The sequence below is a fragment of the Macaca mulatta genome, chromosome 1 (genome assembly GCF_049350105.2).
Source record: "Macaca mulatta isolate MMU2019108-1 chromosome 1, T2T-MMU8v2.0, whole genome shotgun sequence".
Classification (NCBI taxonomy): Eukaryota; Metazoa; Chordata; class Mammalia; order Primates; family Cercopithecidae; genus Macaca; species Macaca mulatta.
Window position 1 is genome coordinate 35,416,071 of NC_133406.1, and position 20,614 is coordinate 35,436,684.

Here is a 20,614-nt window from a genome sequence, read left to right on the forward strand (position 1 = left end):
AGGGCACCTCTTCCTCTAAGACAGGGAAAAAGAGGTGAAGATGGGCATAGGTGGAGACAAGTTTGAACATAAGGGGACAGAAACCAAGAATTCCCTGTGGAGTAGAATGCCAAGTTCTACTGGCCATCTCTAGGGTGAGCATTTGGTAAGAGACTTGAGAAACATTACGACGGTTTGGAATGGCCACTGTGGAATACAGGAGTGGGCTTTCACTAAGAACGTGTGCTCAGAGTAACAAGTGGGCTGGAAATGCATCTGTCATTGGACACCTAGGCTGACATCAAGCTCCATGGGGATGTCAGCCTTCTGTGCTTTGTTCCGTGCTATATTTGCAGTGCCTTGCACAGTGCCTGGCATATGACAAGAGCTCAAAAACATTTTATTTATAAATGAATGGACACCTTAAATGTATACCAGCAACAGCTTATACTGTATGACTGTACCCAATAGTTTTCATAGCCTGAGTATAGAATTAAATATTGAAAGAGAGTTTCCAGAGAAAGTAAAAGAGAAGGCTGAGGCAGTCAGTGAGTCTAGGGAGCTGATCTAAGTGTGGATAAAGGGATGCTGCGTGGGATATAAATGTGACAAAAACAGACACAAATTATCTGCATACTTTATTAAAATGAGGTCCCTAGCTAATCTTAAGAGACCCACTCCAACAAGACAGTGAAAGAAAAACATTACATTACAATAATTTTTTTTAAATTCTTAACCAAGGTGGGAACGATGGGATAATGGCCACACATGTATTTCCAGCCACAATGTCGTGGCTCTTTTTAGTCAGCAAGCATCTCATATTTCTGACTCCAAGAATGAATCAGGGGGTGACGGTTTCGTGCAGAGCAGCCTCTTGACTCCAGCTAAGCTACCCCCTGGAAACAGTCTTGGGATATGGAGGTCACGGCCTCAGCCAGTGTTTGCTGCCAAGACTTCAGCCCCTTGCTTCAGGTGAGCTGAGTGGCAGACAAGATGCAGCACATCCTGTGCTGCTCAGCTGTTCTAGTTATTAGGAGGGTGTGTGCCAAGAAAAGATGGTGTCTGTGCCAGAGACAATTAGCCTGGCACAGGTACCATAAGCTACCAGTGCCAGTCCTGGGATTGTTACTCTTACCACAACCTTAGAAGTGAAGGTTTAGGCACAATGCAGACTTCCTACAGGACCAAGGCACCCTGTGGGTGCACCCGCAAAGGACTCCTTCAAATGCCACCTACGTGGCTGCCTGCAAACCTGCCCAATCTGCATCCACCTCTGCTGCCAAGAGCTGGAAAGGCAGTCTATCACTCAAGAAGAATGACTCTATGCTTCTTTATTAGCCCTAGGCTGGCAGAGGTGGCCCAACCTCCTCCTCTCTTCACCCCTCCCATTTGATTGATGCGCCCTGAATCAAGAACAGTGGGCAGCAGATGGATGCTGCTGTGACTTCTGACCCCATGTCAAGCTCCAGCAGGCAGAGGTGACGCATAAACCCACCAAATGAAGTGGGACTGGAATATTCGTGGAATGTTCTCTCAGCTGCAGGCCGATAGGATGTAAATTCCCCAAAGGAGCAAGACAACTTGGTGGTCCTGGAATAAAGCTGTCCAGCAGTGAATCCCAGCCCTACTATGCTGGCTACATGAACTTGGGCAAGCTACTCTGCATCTCCTTTTCTTCATCTGTAAAATAGGGATAATAATGGAACCTCCTACCTCACAGAGTTATTATGAGGGTAAAATTAGATTAAAACCCTACAAAGTGTTTGGCAAATCACAAAATGCACAATAAATGTTAACTGTTATTATTTCCCTGGAAATAGCATAAATTGCCAAAGAAGTATTCTGCACAAGTCATCAGTAAGGGATTGATTATTCATCACTGCTGTGAAATCTACAACTCCTTGAAACATAATCCAGTGCCCCCATTGAGCCATGAGATCAAGAAGAAACAGAGAACATGTGTCATACAATGACACAAGAAAAAAATAATGGGCTAAGGTGAAAACAACAAAATTAGAAACTTTAAGAAAATGTAGCCCAGTGCTTCTCACACTGGAGTACTTGTTGTTTCAGGAACAATGCAGGATGCCATGGGATACTCATCAATTTTCTTTTCTAAACAATTTTAATAGTATCTTCATTTAAAACAAATACAAATGGTTTTGAATGACATTCAAATTTACCTTAATTTTTAAGATGAAGCATGATACTTCAAAGAAATTTTACATGTGCAATGGGACAGATACAGATACACACACACATACCCTGTACCCCCAGAAGTCACTCCCTGCCATTTGTTGGAAAATTTTGAGAGATGCACTCCAACCAGAAGCAGACATTCAGACGCACAGAGCCAATGAGCTGGAAAGGATCTGTGGAAAGTCTCCATCCCTGCAGGTGAAGCAGCGTCTAAGCCAGAGACTCAAGCCAAGGCGCTCATGCACACACAGCTCTTTCATTTACGGTCATAGAACTTCAACTACTCTCTATTGCTGGATAAAAAATACCATATTATATAAGACACTACAGGGTACCCGGGTACCCAGGGGGCTAGTGACACTCTCAGTTTACCTGAGATGGGTAGTATTTGTCCTTCAAGGAAGGTAGGTCGTCAGGCTCCGTACAGAAACACACCCCAGTATTTTACAGTCCCATACGTGACTCAGACCCTCATTGCAGCTGTCTGAATAGCATAGACCACCCCCATACCACTCAGAAGTCTGCTCCTCTCTGGGTACAGAGCTGCGATCTTGTTTATATCTCCTTAAAACCTGTCCTTTCCTTAGTCATTTTGGGAAGTAGCAAGGTCCAAAGGAAAGAAAATAGAAAATGAAACCTGGATTTGGTTTTAACTACACCATTTGCTAGTCATGTGCCTTTGGAAGAATTGCCTAATCTCTATGAGCCCATCTTTAAAATTAAATTTTTAAATTATATTTTAAAAATGAAATCTCATTTAAAAGGGCTGTGAGGTAGATGAAATGATATATGGAAAAACACCATAGAAAGTGCCTTTTAATTACAGGAGTGGGTTTTCCATAAATTTTTGCTTTTCTCTCTTTCAGGTTCCTTACATTCTGTTAAAGGTGTGAGAAGCTAAACTATATACAAAGCTCATGACTTTGGTACACTATGGGAATTGAGAGCTCAGGCTTTGCAGTTAGAATTGGATTTGGGTTCCAATGCCTCCGCTGATTAGCTGTGAGCCTTCAGGCAAGTTATTTAACCTCTCAGCCTAAGTGTCCCCATTTGCTAAATGAGTATGTAATGATGAGTATCTTCACAAGGTTGTTATAGAATAAATGAGATAATGTACTGTGCATGGCCTGTAGGAGGTGCACAATTAGCATTTGATAAATAAATGAATGCATGATCTAGGAAAAGCACTCCGCACAGTCCCTGCACCTTGGTAAGTGTCCAACAAATGGTTGTTGTCAATGTTGTTTAAAAGAGCATAGCACTATTTCTAACTGGGCATGGTGGCTCATGCCTGCAATCCCAGGAATTTGGGAGAATGAGGCAGGAGGATTGTTGAGGCCAAGAGCTCAAGAAACCCTAGTCAACATAGTAAGACCCTGTCTCTACAAAAAAGAAAAAAAATAGTTGGACATGGTGGCTAACACCTGCAGTCTTACTTAATTGGGAAGCTTGGGTGGAAGGATCACTGAGCCCAGGAGTTCAAAGTTGCAAGAAACTATGAACATATTGCACTCCAGCCTGGGTAACAAAGTAAGACCCTGTCTCAAATAGATAAATAAATAAAGAGCATAGCAGAAGAGTTAATTTATAGGCTGTTCAGAGTATATGTTCTTATTTAGCTTTTATCATAGCAGTTCATATTTAAATTTTATATTAGCTATTCTTTATTATTGACATAATCTAATCAGAAGTTATTGTTTTTAATTTTTATTCTGCCCTGTCTGTCATCATAATAATCCACTGCAGTCATAGCTTATCTTTCCCAGAGATGCCTATCCTTAGTTCATTATTTTCCTTACCCAGTGGCATCAGTAGAACGTCCATTTTAGAGGCAATAAAAGTGATACTTTTACCAAATTCACAGAGTGTGTCAATATCAGTCATCAAGTAGAGGAAAATCAACCGCAGGTCTTCTAGTGGAATGCTTTTGCTCAAAAGAGCATATGGCTTAGTAATAGCCATGTAATATATTTAACACAAAAATGCAATTGTTTAAAATCTATTTCATGTGAATATAATAACTATAACCTTCAAAATTATCAGTCAGTGTAAATAGATTCATTCAACCTGATGACAGATAGATAGATAGTAAATAATGGGACAATTTCTCCTTGTCCCATTTGTCAGCTAATAAAGGTACATACCATTTTGCAGGTTCTACTGCTCTGCCCACTGCTCCATGTACAGAAATGGCCCATGCGTGTGTACAGTGTGGATGCATACATGTGTTTAAATGGCACTCACATCCCATGCTCTACCAGTCTGGAATGAGTGACTGCAAATATAGCAAAGCTCCCCAGCAGTGCTAATGCTAAATTTATCACAGCAGGGCAATTTCCATAGAAGTCCCTTATGATGCCAAAAAACCAAGTTCAAATTTCAGGTTCTGGAGGACACTGAAGGGCACAACAAGATGATTTTCTAAGTGTATTTGTCCATTTTCATGCTGCTGATAAAGACATACCCAAGCCTGGGCAATTTACAAAAGAAAGCAGTTTAATGGACTTACAGTCCCACATGGCAAAGGAGGCCTCACAATCATGGCAGAAGGCAAGGAGGAGCAAGTCACATCTTATGTGGATGGCAGCAGGCAAAGAGACAGCTTCAGTAGAGAAACACCTCCTAATAGAACCATCAGATCTCGTGAGACTTACTCACTATCATGAGAACAGCATGGGAAAGACCTGCCCCCGTGATTCAGTTACCTTCCACTGGGTCCCTCCCACAACATGTGGGAATTCAAGATGAGATTTGGGTGGGGACACAGCCAAAGCATATCACTAAGCATATGTGTCTGCAGTCATTACAAGGGAGATGGCTAAAGTTCACTATTTTCTGGGAGCATCCCATAAATGAATGTTGTAGATTCTCTGCATGCAACACTGTTCCTGCAATGTAGTTTCTGTACAAGCTTGCTAGACGTATTCCCTTTTACACTTAGGATGCAATATTCTGTATGCCCCATAACATTATGACACTGTGACACCATGTCCTAGTTCTGATCCAGATGTCATTCATTAAATAAATAATGTTGCTAAATGAATCCAACTGCGGTATAATTTCATCCCTGGGATAATTTTTTTTTAATTATCTCCATTCACCAAATAATATTTTAGACAATATTAATTCATTTATTTATGAAATAATAAATGAAGACCTTCATTTATTCAGTTCATATGGGAGAAAAGCCTTTTCTTAACCAAGAAACGGGTGGGAACCCAGGAGTACTTCATTATTGTGTATTTCTTATCTACTATGTGCCAATAATCATTTTAGGTGTTAAATTCAGGCCACACTAAATGGGCAAGGTGAACTTGTTCCTTCTCTTCTTGGAGTTTAGCGCCTAATGGGGACACAGCCTAGGTGACAGGCAATTCCAATGATAAGTGCTAGGAGAGGATGACAATGAGAAGCAGATGTAATGCACAACAAAGGTATCAACCCTCACCAGAGAAGGTTTCTCTGAAAAAAAAAAAAAAAAATCTGTCTCAACTGAGACCTGAAGGATGAGAGTGCATTATCCTGGAAAGAGAGAAAGGAGAGCAAGAGAGAACGTGTTCTGGGCAGAACAGACACGATAAGGGCTAGAAGGTGAAGGAAGACCTGGTACATTTGCAGCATCATAATGGGTTTTATGCTTAATGTGATTTGAGCTTAGAATGCAAAGAAAAGTTGAGAGTTGGTACGGAAGACTGTCCCTGCTTGGCACCTGGACAAGGAGAGTGGAGTGTAGAAATGGCAGGTACTCATCATAAGTATGTGCAAACCCCCAATGTTTAGCTTTTATCATAGCAGTTATATGATAAAAGCCAGGGGGTTTGCACACAGTTATGATGAATACCTGCCATTTCTGCCAGCATCCTGTACTCTGGCTTCTGGTAATAAATTATCAATTTTACTTTTATGAACTTCCCTACCCCCTCTCAGTTTATCTGTCATGTGTGAGACTGACCCCATCTCTTGCTCTAAGAATGGGCACAAAATTTAGACCTGGACAGTAAGAGTCTTGCATCTCCCTGGCCATGGTGATTAACCCAGCAGTCAGCACATGTCCAGAGACATTCCAAAAAGCATGCACCCAGAACTTATGCATGAACTACTGTGAAAGAGCAATGTTTCTCACTGACTGGGTTGACTGACACAGAATGTCAACCTACTGCAGCAAGCAGCCATCTGTCCACCATTTATTCGTTCAATAATTAATGACTGAATAACTATTATGTGCCTCATGTTGTAGGCATTAGGAATACAAAAATAAAGACATAATTCTATTTCTCAAGTTTTCACCATTAACTGGAGAGACAAATAAAGTAAACTAATCACTTTAATAAAATGTGGTAAGTGTTAGGGTAGAAGTTACATACATTATTATACACAGAGGGAAAGGCAGCCAACTAAGAGAAAGCTACGTTCAGGATGGGCCATGCTGAGTTGAGGTGCCTGCAGGAAAATGTACTGGAGGTGTCTTAGGCAGTAAATATGAGTCAAGAGCTCCCAAGAGAAATCTGCAGAGACACGCATCTGTGCTGGGCGGTGTTCATTTATTTATACTTTGCTTCTTTCCTGAAGATTTGTATGTGCTTTGATTTAGGCATTATCAGCATACAAACCGTAATTAAAATCTCAGATATGAATGAGATTGTCAAGGAAGAGCACATACTTCAAAATAAGAAAATAATACTTTAAGGTAAAAAGCAGAGGAAGAGAAGTCAATGAAGACTAAGAAGGCAAAGTCAGAACAGCATCAAAGGCAACCAAGGGAGGAGAGGCTGTCAAGAAAGGCATAAAGACCACAAACACAGTAAGACATCAAATTACATAAGAACTCGAAAGTGCCCACTGGAGGACGCCAGTGGGGTTGGTGAAAGGGTCAGAAAAGGGAGAGAACAGTAAGGAGGGATTGTGTTTGCTCATTGGCTGGTTTGGTGGGTAGTCAGTTGGTGTATTATAAAATGGGAGAGACTTAAAGATGTTTTTACTTGTGGTGGAAAGCCGGTAGAAAGCCAGTGGAAAGACTGAAGACACAGCCAGAATAAAGGAACTAAGTGATGAGTGTGGTGGTTCCAGAGGAGGCTTATGGGGATACGTAATCCAAGAGAAGGGATTTGTTCTGGGTCAGGAAGTACACCTCTGTCTTGGGGAAGGGAGGCAGGCAGCAAGGGTATGAATGCCCATGCAGATAATTTTGTGAGCTAGGCTAGCAGGGCTGATGGACAATAAGTCTACATAAAAATTGTGCTTTTAAAAAATGGATTTGATCCATCATTCTACTAACATGTTATGAATCTCCCACAACTTCCAAAGTCAAAAAGGACTGAACTGATGGTGAGGAGTTCTGGGAAGCTGAGGCTGCACTGCATGGCCGCCAATGGTGGGTATTTTCCATTGTACTTGAAACCACAGCCTGGCTGATTTTTTTTTTTTTTTTTTTTTTTTTTGACTCAGTTAAATTTATTTCAAACCTTAAGTCTATGGGTCACACTTATTTCAAGCAATTTCATTTTCTTAAGAGTCAGGCTGTTGTGTCTTTGCCTCTCAAAAGCCAGCAGCAGTTGAAAAGGTACTTGTTCCAATCAATAACCATTTAAAAACAGAAATAGATATTTAAGATGAGTCTGTGGAATTGCTCCCTTTAAGACATCTTTCTCAAAAGCAACCTTTCTACCTATCAACATTACACTGTAAATGGGCCCATCTAGGAGAATCCTTCAAGTTTCTGTTATAGAATATCTCAATCTGATGAGGCCTGGCTGGTGACATGTGAGATTCATTTTAGAAATAAAGCGCCTGTCCCTGAATTGGATGTGGAGCTAAGGTAATGCTGTGTGAGAAGCTGTTCAGCAAGGGGAAAATTCACATTAGGTGAGCAATCAATTACTGAAGAGGTTATCCATCCCAATGCATTCATTTTATAGCACATAAACTGAAGCCCAGAGTGCCATATGGTTCACTGGGATCAGTGCCAGGATCCGAATCCAGGTCCCCTGACTCCCAGCCCAAAGTTCATTTCTCCTCTTATAATATCTGTTACTCCTGCTAGGCAGCAGACTCCTCAGGGGCAGTGACCCACCTCTTCCATCTTGTTCACCCCACATAGAGAGGTGACAATCAAAAATACCTGTTTATCAATAAGTTAACCACACTCAGGTTAAGCCGCTGTTGGTCACTTAGGTTTTATGCAGAGCCGAACATCAGAGTAAAAGGTCTCAACAGAAAGAAAAAAAAAATCACCAACCCGTAAATACATGGTTTATGAACTCTGAAAATACTAGAAACTGTAAACATGACTTCCAGGGTGGAAGCCTTGGGAACAGCAGCCACAGAGCCACCTCTCGTAAAGAAATCCAAGCCAGAGTTTCATTGTCATGGGGTTGGCAGGCACCACACCCCTAGTCATCTATATAGCTTGAGAACAAAAGTTTCCACATTGCCTCTAAGTCAGTTTTAACCAACTTGAATCCTCCTTAAAATATTTAACAGGCTCTCTCCTTTCCCCAAATGCTGTAATTGCTAAGCTTCCTTTCATCTTCCCGTAATCAAACCTGCCTAAAGTTTTTTGGTAAGTTGAAATCACGTGTTCTTTTGCACATTAACAATCCATTCCAGCCCCCAGGGAACAGCCTTTGCCAGAGTATGAAGGAGCTCCAAGGAGTTAGGGTTGGAAACTGGCATTAGCCACAGCTGAAATTAGTTTTTTCAAACAGAACCCTGTGAAGTTCTTCATTTTGCTGAAAACCATGTGCTGGCTTAATGCCTTCTTATTCTGGTTGAGACCAAATGCTTCTCAAATGAGTCTGCTAGAAGGGGTCCCTAGTGAGAACTGTATCCCCTCTTAGCATTCTTCAGTTTGCATTTGGTTTGGGTTAATTGGTTAATGGTGAAAATAAGTACTTACATCGATTGCCCCTAAATCAGGAGTTGCTGCTGCTGCTTCTGCTATATCCCATCATGACAGCCTGCTGTTACTCACAGCTGGCAGATACTGTAAACTGTGTTGCCACGTCAGCTGCCCAGAACCTTTCTGCTTCAGCAGCAGTTTCCCATCGGAATGGCTTAATATGCAGCTCCTGAGGCTGGAAACATGATCTGACCACCATATTGAGAAGGTCCGAATAAAAGAGGCCACTCTCTGAAATTACAGAAAGAAACCACACACTCCCCTTTGTATTTCTGAATGAGAATTCCACAGAGAGCCTAACTATTACATTGAATTCCTAAACAATCAGGACAGCAGGTGAATAATTGGGAAAAAAATTCCATCAGGATTGGACATTGAAAAAGTGAAAATTAGGGACTCAGCATTACAGATGTTAGTTCATTATAAAAGTGTTAGTTTGGAGTAGCAAAAAACTGAAAATGTGAATGCTCATGAATAAAGAAATAGTTGGATAAATTATGAGATATTTATGTTGTGAAGCATTAGGATATCTAATAACAAATAATAAAGCTATGCCAGTTGACTTGGAAGGGTGTCTATGACATATTATTGAGTGAAAAGGTATATTATCCCACATGCCATTATATATGCATATACAGAATTATTTCAGATTATTTTTGAGTGTGTAGGTATCAAAGAAGACTATGTAATCAGAAGAAATAATAAAGCTGTCTTTATTATGTAAGAATCATTGACAAGTGGTAACTTGCCTGAACTCTTATGCTTCCAAGCCCTCTGCTGAATCTTAAATGGATCTGGGTTTTTCCTCTCTCTGTTCCAAACACACAAAAGAACCCTAAAGATGTCTCCTGCTTATTTGGAAAAGACAAGCCATGCAAAAGAGAAAATATAAAATCCTCTTCCAGCCCAGACCTCACACAGCCCTTCCCTCCTTTGAGATTGTTGTCAAAGGCAGGTCAACTTTTCACGTCCTTTCTACAGAGGGAGGGATCCCAGAGCATGTTGCTGACAGTGCTGTTCAATCCATACTGTCTCAGATAGTGCCCCCAGGGGTGACTCAGAGATTATTTTAAAAACTACCAATTGCAGAAAAGAGGAGACTTAGAATTGATCAACCAATCCCTGCATTTTAGCACCAGTCAAAAACTGGGAAATAAGCACTTATTGATCAATGACCAAATAACCAATGCATCTTACATGATTAGAACACAAGAGAGTTCACTATGTATTTCTCAGCCACTTTTTTGAATTAAAATGAAGTGAGCTGGGCAAGGTGGTTCATGCCTGTAATCCCAGCACTTTGGGAGGCCGAGCCGTGCAGATCAGTTGAGCCCAGGAGTTTGAGATCACCCTGGGCAATATGGCGAAACTCCATCTATACTAAAATTATAAAAATTAGCCCTGTGTGATGGTGTGCTCCTGTGCTCCCAGCTACCTGGGGGGCTGAGGTTGAGAGGTATGAGGTCAAGAATTCAGTGAGCCAAGATCACACCACTACACTCCAGCCTGGGTGACAGAGTGAGACCTTGTCTCAAAAAAAAAAAAAAAAAAAAAAAAAAAAATTATGTGAGGCATATGAATGTACTTGGATGTTAAATTATCTTAATTATATAGACAACATAAGCTTTTTTTTAACGGGGAAAATTATAGAAAATTCAAGTTTTCAGTCACCTTAATGGCTGTGTATGAAGTACATACAAGTATGAAGCAGAAGGCACATATGTATTAGGTATTTATTACCCTGGAATGGAGGAAGTTCTCAATGTTAAATAGGGAAAAGGCCTGATTTTTGATAAAATTTCAGAATTGTAGAACTGTTTCAAAAATAGCTTTTTAGGAACCATTCCAAGATGGCCAAATAGGAACAGCTCCAGTCTGCAGCTCCCAGCATGATCAATGCAGAAGACAGGTGATTTCTGCATTTCCAACTGAGGTACATGGTTCATCTCACTGGGACTGGTTGGACAGTGGGTGCAGCCCACGGAGGGTGAGCCAAAGCAAGGGGGGCATCACCTCACCTGGGAAGCACAAAGGGTCAGAGGATTTCCTTTTCCTAACCAAGGGAAGCCGTAAGAGACTATACCTGGAAAAACGGGACACTATTGCCCCAATATTGCACTTTTCCCAAGGTCTTAGCAACTGGCAGGCAAGGATATTCTCTCCTGTGCCTGACTCGGTGGATCCCACACCCACAGAGACTTGCTCACTGCTAGCACAGCAGTCTGAGATCAAACTGTGAGGTGGCGGCCTGGCTGCGGGAGGGGTGTCTGCCATTTCTGAGGCTTGAGTAGGTAAATAAAGCAGCCAGGAAGCTCGAACTGGGCAAAGCCTACCACAGCTCAGCAAGGCTTCTGCCTCTATAGACTCCACCTTTGTGGGCATAGCTGAACAAAAGGCAGCAGACAGCTTCTGCAGACATAAATGTCCCTGTCTGACGGCTCTGAAGAGAGCAGCAGTTCTCCCAGCATGGCATTTGAGCTCTGAGAATGGACAGACTGCCTCCTCAACTGGGTCCCTGACCCCCGTGTAGCCTAACTGGGAGACAGCTCCCAGTAGGGGCCAACAGACACCTCATATATGCAGGTGCCCTTCTGAGACAAAGCTTCCAGAGGAAGGATCAGGCAGCAATATTTGCTGTTCTGCAGCCTCCACTGGCAGGCAAACACGGTCTGGAGTGGACCTCCAGCAAACTCCAACAGACCTGCAGTTGAGGGACCTAACTGTTAGAAGGAAAACTAACAAACAGAAAGGAATAGCATCAACATCAACATCAACAAAAAGGACATCCACAGCAAAACCCCATCTGGAGGTCACCAACATCAAAGACCAAAGGTAGATAAAACCACAAAGATGGGGAGAAACCAGAACAGAAATTCAGGAAATTCTAAAAACCAGAGCGCCTCTTCTCCTCCAAAGGATCGCAGATCTTTGCCAGCGATGGAACAAAGCTGAACGGAGAATGACTTTGACGAGTTGACAGAAGTAAGCTTCAGAAGGTCAGTAATAACAAACTTTTCTGAGCTAAAGGAGCATGTTCAGACCCATCATAAGGAAGCTAAAAACCTTGAAAAAAGGCTAGACGAATGGCCAACTAGAATAAACAGTGTAGAGAAGATCTTAAATGACCTGATGGAGCTGAAAACTATGGCACGAGAACTACGTGACATATGCACAAGCTTCAACAGCCGATTCGATCAAGTAGAAGAAAGGGTATCAATGATTGAAGATCAAATGAATGAAAAAAAGCGAGAAGACGAGGTTAGAGAAAAAACAATAAAAAGAAATGAACAAAGCCTCCAAGAAATAGTAGACTATGTTAATGTGAAGAAATATGAGACTAAATACATATGCACCCAATACGGGAGCACCCACACTCATAAAGCAAGTCCTGAGAGACCTACAAAGAGACTTAGACTCCCACACAATAATAATGGGAGACTTTAACACCCCACTGTCAATATTAGACAGATCAACGAGACGGAAGGTTAAAAAGGATACCCAGGACTTTAATTCAGCTCTGCACCAAGCAGACCTAATAGACATCTACAGAACTCTCCATCCCAAGTCAACAGAATATATATTCTTCTCAGCACCACATTGCACTTATTCCAAAATTGACCACATAGTTGCAAGTAAAGCACTCCTCAGCAAATGTAAAAGAACAGAAATCACAACAAACTGCCTCGCAGACCACAGTGCAATCAAATTAAAACTCAGGATTAAGAAACTCACTCAAAACCACAATACTACATGGAAACTGAGCAACCTGCTCCTGAATAACTACTGGGTAAATAATGAAAAGAAGGCAGAAATAAAGATGTTCTTTGAAACCAGTGAGAACAAAGACACAATGTACCAGAATCTCTGGGACACATTTAAAGCAGTGTGTAGAGGGAAATTTATAGCACTAAATGACCACAAGAGAAAGCAGGAAAGATCTAAAATCAGCACCCTAACATCACAATTGAAAGAACTAGAGAAGCAAGAGCAAACAAATTCAAAAGCTAGCAGAAAGAAGAAATAACTAAGATAAGAGCAGAACTGAAGGAGATAGAGACACAAAAAACCCTTCAAAAAATTAATGATTCCAGGAACTGGTTTTTTGAAAAGATCAACAAAATTGATAGAATGCTAGCAAGACTAATAGAGAAGAAAAGAGAGAAGAATCAAATCGATGCAATAAAAAATGATACAGGGGATATCACCACTGATGCCACAGAAATACAAACTACCATCAGAGAATACTATAAAAACCTCTACACAAATAACCTAGAAAATCTAGAAGAAATGGATAAATTCCTGGACACATATACCCTCCCAAGACTAAACCAGGAAGAAGTTGAATCGCTGAATAGACCAGTAACAGGCTCTAGAATTGAGGCACTAATTAATAACCAAAAAAAGTCCAGGACCAGACAGATTCACAGCTGAATTCTACCAGAGGTACAAAGAGGAGCTGGTACCATTCCTTCTGAAACTATTCCAATCAATAGAAAAAGAGGGAATCCTACCTCATTTTATGAGACCAACATCATCCTGATACCAAAGCCAGAGACCACAACCAAAAAAAAAAAGAGAATTTTAGACCAATATCCCTCATGCAAAAATCCTCAATAAAATACTGGCAAACTGAATCCAGCAGCACATCAAAAAGCTTATCCACCATGATCAAGTGGGCTTCATCCCTGGGATGCAAGGCTGGTTCAACATACGCAAATCAAAAAATGTAATCCATCACATAAACAGAAACAACAACAAAAAACACATGATTATCTCAATGGATGCAGAAAAGACCTTTGACAAAATTCAACAGCGCTTCATGCTAAAAACTCTCAATAAACTAGGTATTGATGGAACATATCTCAAAATAATAAGAGCTATTTATGACAAACCCACAGCCAATATCATACTGAATGGGCAAAAACTGGAAGCATTCCTTTTGAAAACTGGCACAAGACAAGGATGCCCTCTCTTACCACTCCTATTCAACATAGTGTTGAATAGTTTGGTCTGGCCAGGGCATTCAAGCAAGAGAAAGAAATAAAGCAAATTCAATTAGGAAAAGAGGAAGACAAATTGTCCCTGTTTGCAGATGACATGATTGTATTTAGAAAACTCCATCATCTCAGCCCAAACTCTCCTTAAGTTGATAAACAACTTCAGCAAAGTCTCAGGATACAAAATCAATGTGCAAAAATCATAAGCATTCCTATACACCAATAATAGACAGACAGAGAGTCAAATCATGAATGAACTCCCATTCACAATTGCTACAAAGAGAATAAAATACCTAGGAATCCAACTTACAAAGGATGTGAAGGATCTCTTCAAGGAGAACTACAAACCACTGCTCAGTGAAATAAAAGAGGACACAAACAAATGGAAGAACATTCCATGCTCATGGACAGGAAGAGTTAATATCGTGAAAATGGCCATACTGTCCAAGGTAATTTATAGATTCAATGCCATCCCCATCGAGCTACCAATGACTTTCTTCACAGAATTGAAAAAAAACTACTTTAAAGTTCGTTTGGAACCAAAAAAGAGCCCATATTGCCAAGACAATCCTAAGCAAAAAGAACAAAGCTAGAAGCATCATGCTACCTGACTTCAGACTATACTACAAGGCTACAATAACCAAAACAGCATGGTACTGGTACCAAAATAGCCAATATCATAGACCAATGGAACATAACAGAGTCCTCAGAAATAACACCACGCATCTACAACCATCTGATCTTTGACAAACCTGACAAAAACAAGAAATGGGGAAAGGATTCCCTGTTTAATAAACGGTACTGGGAAAACTGGCTAGCCATGTGTAGCAAGCTGAAACTGGATCCCTTCTTTACACCTTATACAAAAATTAATTCAAGATGGATTAAAGACTTAAATGTTAGACCTAAAACCATAAAAACCCTAAAAGAAAACTTAGGCAATACCTTTCAGGAGATAGGCATGGGCAAGGACTTCATGACTAAAACCCCAAAAGTAATGGCAACATAAGCCAAAATAGACAAATGGGATCTAATTAAACCAAAGAGTTTCTGCATAGCAAAAGAAACTACCATCAGAGTGAACAGGCAACCTACAGAATGGGAGAAAATTTTTGCAATCTACCCTTCTGACAAAAGTCTAATATCCAGAATCTACAAAGAACTCAAACAAATTAACAAGAAAAAAACAACCAATACCATCAAAAGTGGGCAAAGGATATGAACAGACACTTCTCAAAAGAAGACATTTATGCAGCCAACAGACACATGAAAAAATGCTCATCATCACTGGTCATCGGAGAAATGCAAATCAAAACCACAATGAGATACTATCTCACGCCCATTAGATTGGCAATCATTAAAAAGTCAGGAAACAACAGATGCTGGAGAGGATGTGGAGAAATAGGAATGGTTTTACACTGTTTGTAGGAGTCTAAACTAGTTCAACCATTATGGAAGACAGTGTGGTAATTCCTCAAGGATCTAGAATTAGAAATACTATTTGACCCAGTAATCCCATTACTGGGTATATATCCAAAGGATTATAAATCATGCTGCTATAAAGATACATGCACACGTATGTTTATTGTGGCACTACTCACAACAGCAAAGACTTGGAACCAACCCAAATTTCCATCAAGGATAGACTGGATTAAGAAAATGTGGCACATATACACCATGGAATACTATGCAGCCATAAAAAAGGATGAGTTCATGCCCTTTGTAGGGACATGGATGAAGCTGGAAACCATCATTCTCAGCAAACTATCACAAAGACAGAAAACCAAACACCGCATGTTCTCGCTCACAGGTGAGAATTGAACAATGAGATCACTCGGACACAGGGTGGGAAACATCACATACCAGGGCCTATCAGGGGTTGGGGGTCTGGGGGAGGGATAGCATTAGGAGAAATACCTAATGTAAATGATGAGTTGATAGGTGCAGCAAACCAACATAACACATGTATACCGATGTATCAAACCTGAACGTTGTGCACGTGTGTGCTAGAACTTAAAGTATAATAACAAAAAAAAAAGAAAGAAATAACTTTTTAAAAAGAAATGTTCTTTTACTTCCACTATAAAAATAATTCAAAGTAGAGTCCTAAAAATTTTTTATAATCCTAAAGGATCTTGTCTCAGTTTGTATGGGCTGCTATAACAAAATATCATAGGTTGTGTGGCTTACAAACAGCTGTTTAGTCCTCACAGTTCTGGAGTCTCAAAAGACCAAGCTCAAGAGGATGGCAAATTGAGTCTTTCATGAAGACCTGTTCCTCATATGCAGACATCTCACTGTAACCTCACATGGTGGAAAGGATGACTGAGATCCCTCAGGCCTCTTTTGAAAGGGTATTAATCCCATTCAAAAGGGTTCCACCCAGATAACTTAATCACATCCCAAAGTCACCACCTCCTAATACCATCACCTTGGGGGTTAGGATTTCAACATATTAAATGTGGGGGGAAACAAACAATCAAACCGTAGCATTTATCTCTAATTCAACCCATAATTTTAGATAGAAATAATTAGAGATTCAGGCCAGGCACGGTGGCTTTTACCTGTAATCCTAGCACTTTGGGAGGCTGAGGCAGGCGGATCACTTGAGCTCAGGAGTTCAGCCTGGGCAACATGGCGAAACCCTCTCTCTATAAAAAATACAAAAATTAACCGGACATGGTGGTGTGCCTATTGTCCCAGCTACTTGGGAGGATGAGGTGGGAGGATCACTTGGACCCAAGAGGTTGAGGCTACAGTGAGCTGTGATCACACCAGTGCACTCCATTCTGGGCAACAAAATGAAACCCTGTCTCAAAAAATTAAATAAATTACAGATTCAGAAAGGTTAAATAACTTACCAAGGTCGCACAGTAGAACTCAAGACTTTTGGCTCTCAAAGATCCCAAAACATCGTGCTGCAAATATTAAAAACAGATCTTGTGGAAAGTGGCTTGTTATAATTAGAAAAGACACTCATAATTACCATATTCTTGCTTTGTATGCAAAGAGCACTTCCTGAGATTTATGCAAAGAATAATTAAATATGGCCTGCATTTGCCATCTTGTCTTGCAATTAGTTTATTTTCCTTTAGGTTGTTAATAATTACTCAACTAGATGAAATTAAGGATGCAAGTAGATCTCCATAAAGAGCACAATGTAAACAAATGCCAAGTGTGTGATATCAACATTAAGTGCTACGAGAGGTCAGCAGTGGGAGATGAATTCAAATTAACTTGGCGTGGTGGAGAAAAAAAGGTTAGTGAAAAAAGAAATAAGAAGGAATATTAAAAGATTTGTTATCTGTGAATGCTGCACATATTTAAGAACATGTGTACTACACAGGCTCTTGTTGATAATATTGAGCTTTAGTTTACATGGAACTTGTGACCACCAATCCTGAGAGAATATTGCAGTCTCATTTCCCAAATATTTCCCCTACTTAAAAAGAGATACATTTGGAATATGTGCAAAAAGCGTACATCCACATACTCATAAACCTGCAGGAGAATCACTTGAACCTGGGAGGCAGAGGTTGCAGTGAGTCAAGATCGTGCCATTGCACTCCAGCCTGGGCAACAGAACGAGACTTCATCTCAAAAAACAAAAAGAAAAATAAAGGCCAGGCACAGTGACTCGCACCTGTAACCCCAACACTTTGGGAGGCCAAAGCAGGAGGATTGCTTGAGGCCAGAAGTTTGAGACCAGCCTGAGGAATATAACAAGACCCCCATTTCTAAAACAAAAACAAACCAAAATCAAAGTGAAAAATGCAATAACTGGACCAGACGCGGTGGCTCACGCCTGTAATCCCAGCACTTTGGGAGGCAGAGGCGGGCTGTCAAGAGATCGAGACCATCCTGGCCAGAATGGTGAAACCCTGTCTGTACTAAAAATACAAAAATTAGCTGGGCGTGGTGACGCAGGCCTGTAGTCCCAGCTACTCGGGAGGCTGAGGCAGGAGAATTGCTCGAACCCAGGTGGCGGAGGTTGCAGTGAGCCAAGATTGTACCACTGCACTGAAGCCTAGTGACAGAGCAGACTCCATCTCAAAAACAGACAAAAAACAATGCAATAACTGATGTACTCCTAAATACATACCTTTTGGGTCTCATAGGCACATCCTTTCCCATATCACCAGCAGATTGGAAGTATTAGCTCAGACTTCACTAAACCAAAACCCTTGGCAGAAAACAATAAGTGTAATTGTTTCTTCTTGAAAGAACGGTAAGCTCCACTACTTAAGCTAAATTACTTATTTACAATAGATGAGAAATCTCAGGTTTACCCATCACAAGACTGAGTCAAGTATTGGGAAAACATCTTGAACTCCCCAGGAGTGACTATGTAAAATGTGAAAAACTCCTTTTTAGAGCGAAGGCAGTATATCACAATGGTTATGTGTGCAGGCTCTGAAGCCACACTGCCAGGCTGGGTCCTGGTTCTGCCACTCTCTAGTTCCATGTTATCAGGTAAATCATTGAAAATCTCTGGGCCTCAGCTTCCTTATCTGTGAAATGAGGTTAGTAGTAACTACCTCAAAGGTTGTTGTGAAGAGTGATTGAATCATTACCAGTAAAGCATTTAGACAATTGCTGCAGCCTATGGCCTATAGCTCTAACCTAATAGTAATTAGTAAATTGTTATGCCATTATTTAACAATTGTTGAGTGTTTACACTTTGTCAGCTTTGTGCTGTTTTTTATATGTATATAACTTTATGCAATACACACAGTAGCCTTTTGATGTAGCTATTGTCATCCAGCCCCTTCTATTACAGGTGAGAAAACTGAAGCTCAGAGAAGGTGGGTAATTTGCTCAATGGCCCACAGCTAGCAAGGATAGAACCAGACTTTGAGTCGACCAGGCGCAGTGGCTCATGCCTGTAATCCCAGCACTTTGGGAGGCTGAGGCAGGCAGATCACGAGGTCAGGAGATCGAGACCATCCTGGCTAACACGGTGAAACCCTGTCTCTACTAAAAATACAAAAAATTAGCCGGGCAAGGTGGCAGGTACCAGTAGTCCTAGCTTCTCAGGAGGCTGAGGCAGGAGAATGGGTAACCCGGGAGGCGGAGCTTGCAGTGAGCTGAGATTGCGCCACTGCACTCCAGCCTGGGTGACAGAGCAAGACTCCGTCTCAAAAAAAAAAAAAAAAAAAAAGAACCAGACTTTGAGTCCAGGTCTAGTATGGATCAAGAGCCTGAACTTTTAATCCCTGTTGATACTTCCAACCAAGTCAGAAGTTCAAAAATGTACAACATAGACCCTTCCCTGTGCTGATCCATTCACTGGTTCATTTGCTGAGAGCTGGCAGTGTGCCAGACACTGTCCCTGGCGTAGAGGTGAAACAGACCAGAAGGGCACTGCCCGCATGGAGCCTAGGCGCCAGGGAAGGAGGGAGACAAGTGAACAAAAATAAACCCATCATGTAATGCCAGCGAGGGTAAGTGCATAAGGAAGGGTCAGAGGATAGAGAGCATTAGGGCCCGGATGGGAGGCTATTTTAGGCAGAGGAGTCAGGGAATACTTCTTTGAGAAGTGGAAATGAATCCAGTGAGGGGTTTTTCATGGCAAGAATGGCAGGGGGAAATGTGGAAGACAGAGTGACTGTAAGTGCAAACGTCTGGAGGCAGAAATGAGCTGGGCCTTTTGGAAGAGTGAGGAGGCAGAGATACTAGAGGGAGTTGGTTTGGAGAGAGAAGGTATAAAATAGCCTCTCAAAGAATAGGAAAGTGAATTAACTAGGGAAATGAGGCAGCACTGCCAGGCACCACTGAGAATCCACTTGCACTCTGTGCATAAAATTAAGACCAGTAAGCCAGCTATGTATTTTTATCCAGCCACACTCTGAGATTTGGTGCCTGGATGCAGACCTGAATTGGTGAGTAGATTTTTATCAGGTCTGAGGTTTGCCAGCGGAAAGCATCAGAGAAACATGAGAGCCAGGGAGTTGAACAGGGACCACAGACTCAGGCTGGGAAAGGAAGGAAAAAAGGGGAGCCTGAGGGTCATGATGGACAATGAAAAAGTATATGGATTAGGGAACCTGGGGATGCCAGACGATGGGCAGAGTTGGGGTTCTAGAGTGGGGGAACTGGAAGTGAGGAGGTGGTGGTCAGACTGGGATGCCAGAAATCAACATTTTTGAGGTTGGAGCAAGTACTAGGAAAGCCAGTCACCACAGCATGACTGAGAGTGGGTAGCTGAGGCAGGAGGAAGGGCTGCTGGCACTAAGGAGGGTAAGAAATCAAGAGGCCAGAATACTACTTGCATCACCAGCTTCTCAAACCTGGCCACATTCTAGAATGACCTGGGAGCTCTTAAAAAATACATGTGCCATCTGGGCGTGGGGTCTCACACCTGTAATCCCAGCACTTTGGGCAGCTGAGGCAGGTGGATCACTTGAGGTCAGGAGTTTGAGACCAGCCTGGCCAACAGTGAAATCCCGTTTCTACCAAAAAATACAAAAATTAGCCGGGCATGGTGGTGTGCTCCTATAGTCCCAGCTACTCGGGAGGCTGAGGTGGTGAATTGCTTGAA

The 20,614-nt window shown here is 41.5% G+C and overlaps 1 protein-coding gene across 2 annotated transcripts in view; it reads right to left on the bottom strand.

The window, feature by feature from the left end:
• The window catches only part of SEC16B (SEC16 homolog B, endoplasmic reticulum export factor), a 61,582-nt gene extending 52,393 nt beyond the window's left edge, over positions 1–9,189 (bottom strand). Inside the window, exon 1 of one of the 2 annotated variants that reach the window (XM_078000589.1) lies at positions 9,074–9,189. The gene's annotated coding sequence lies outside the window, so the exon portion shown is untranslated. The remainder of the gene's footprint in view (positions 1–9,073) is intronic. The other variant, XM_078000632.1, reaches the window with a different exon arrangement.
• Between the last annotated feature and the right edge of the window lie 11,425 nt (positions 9,190–20,614).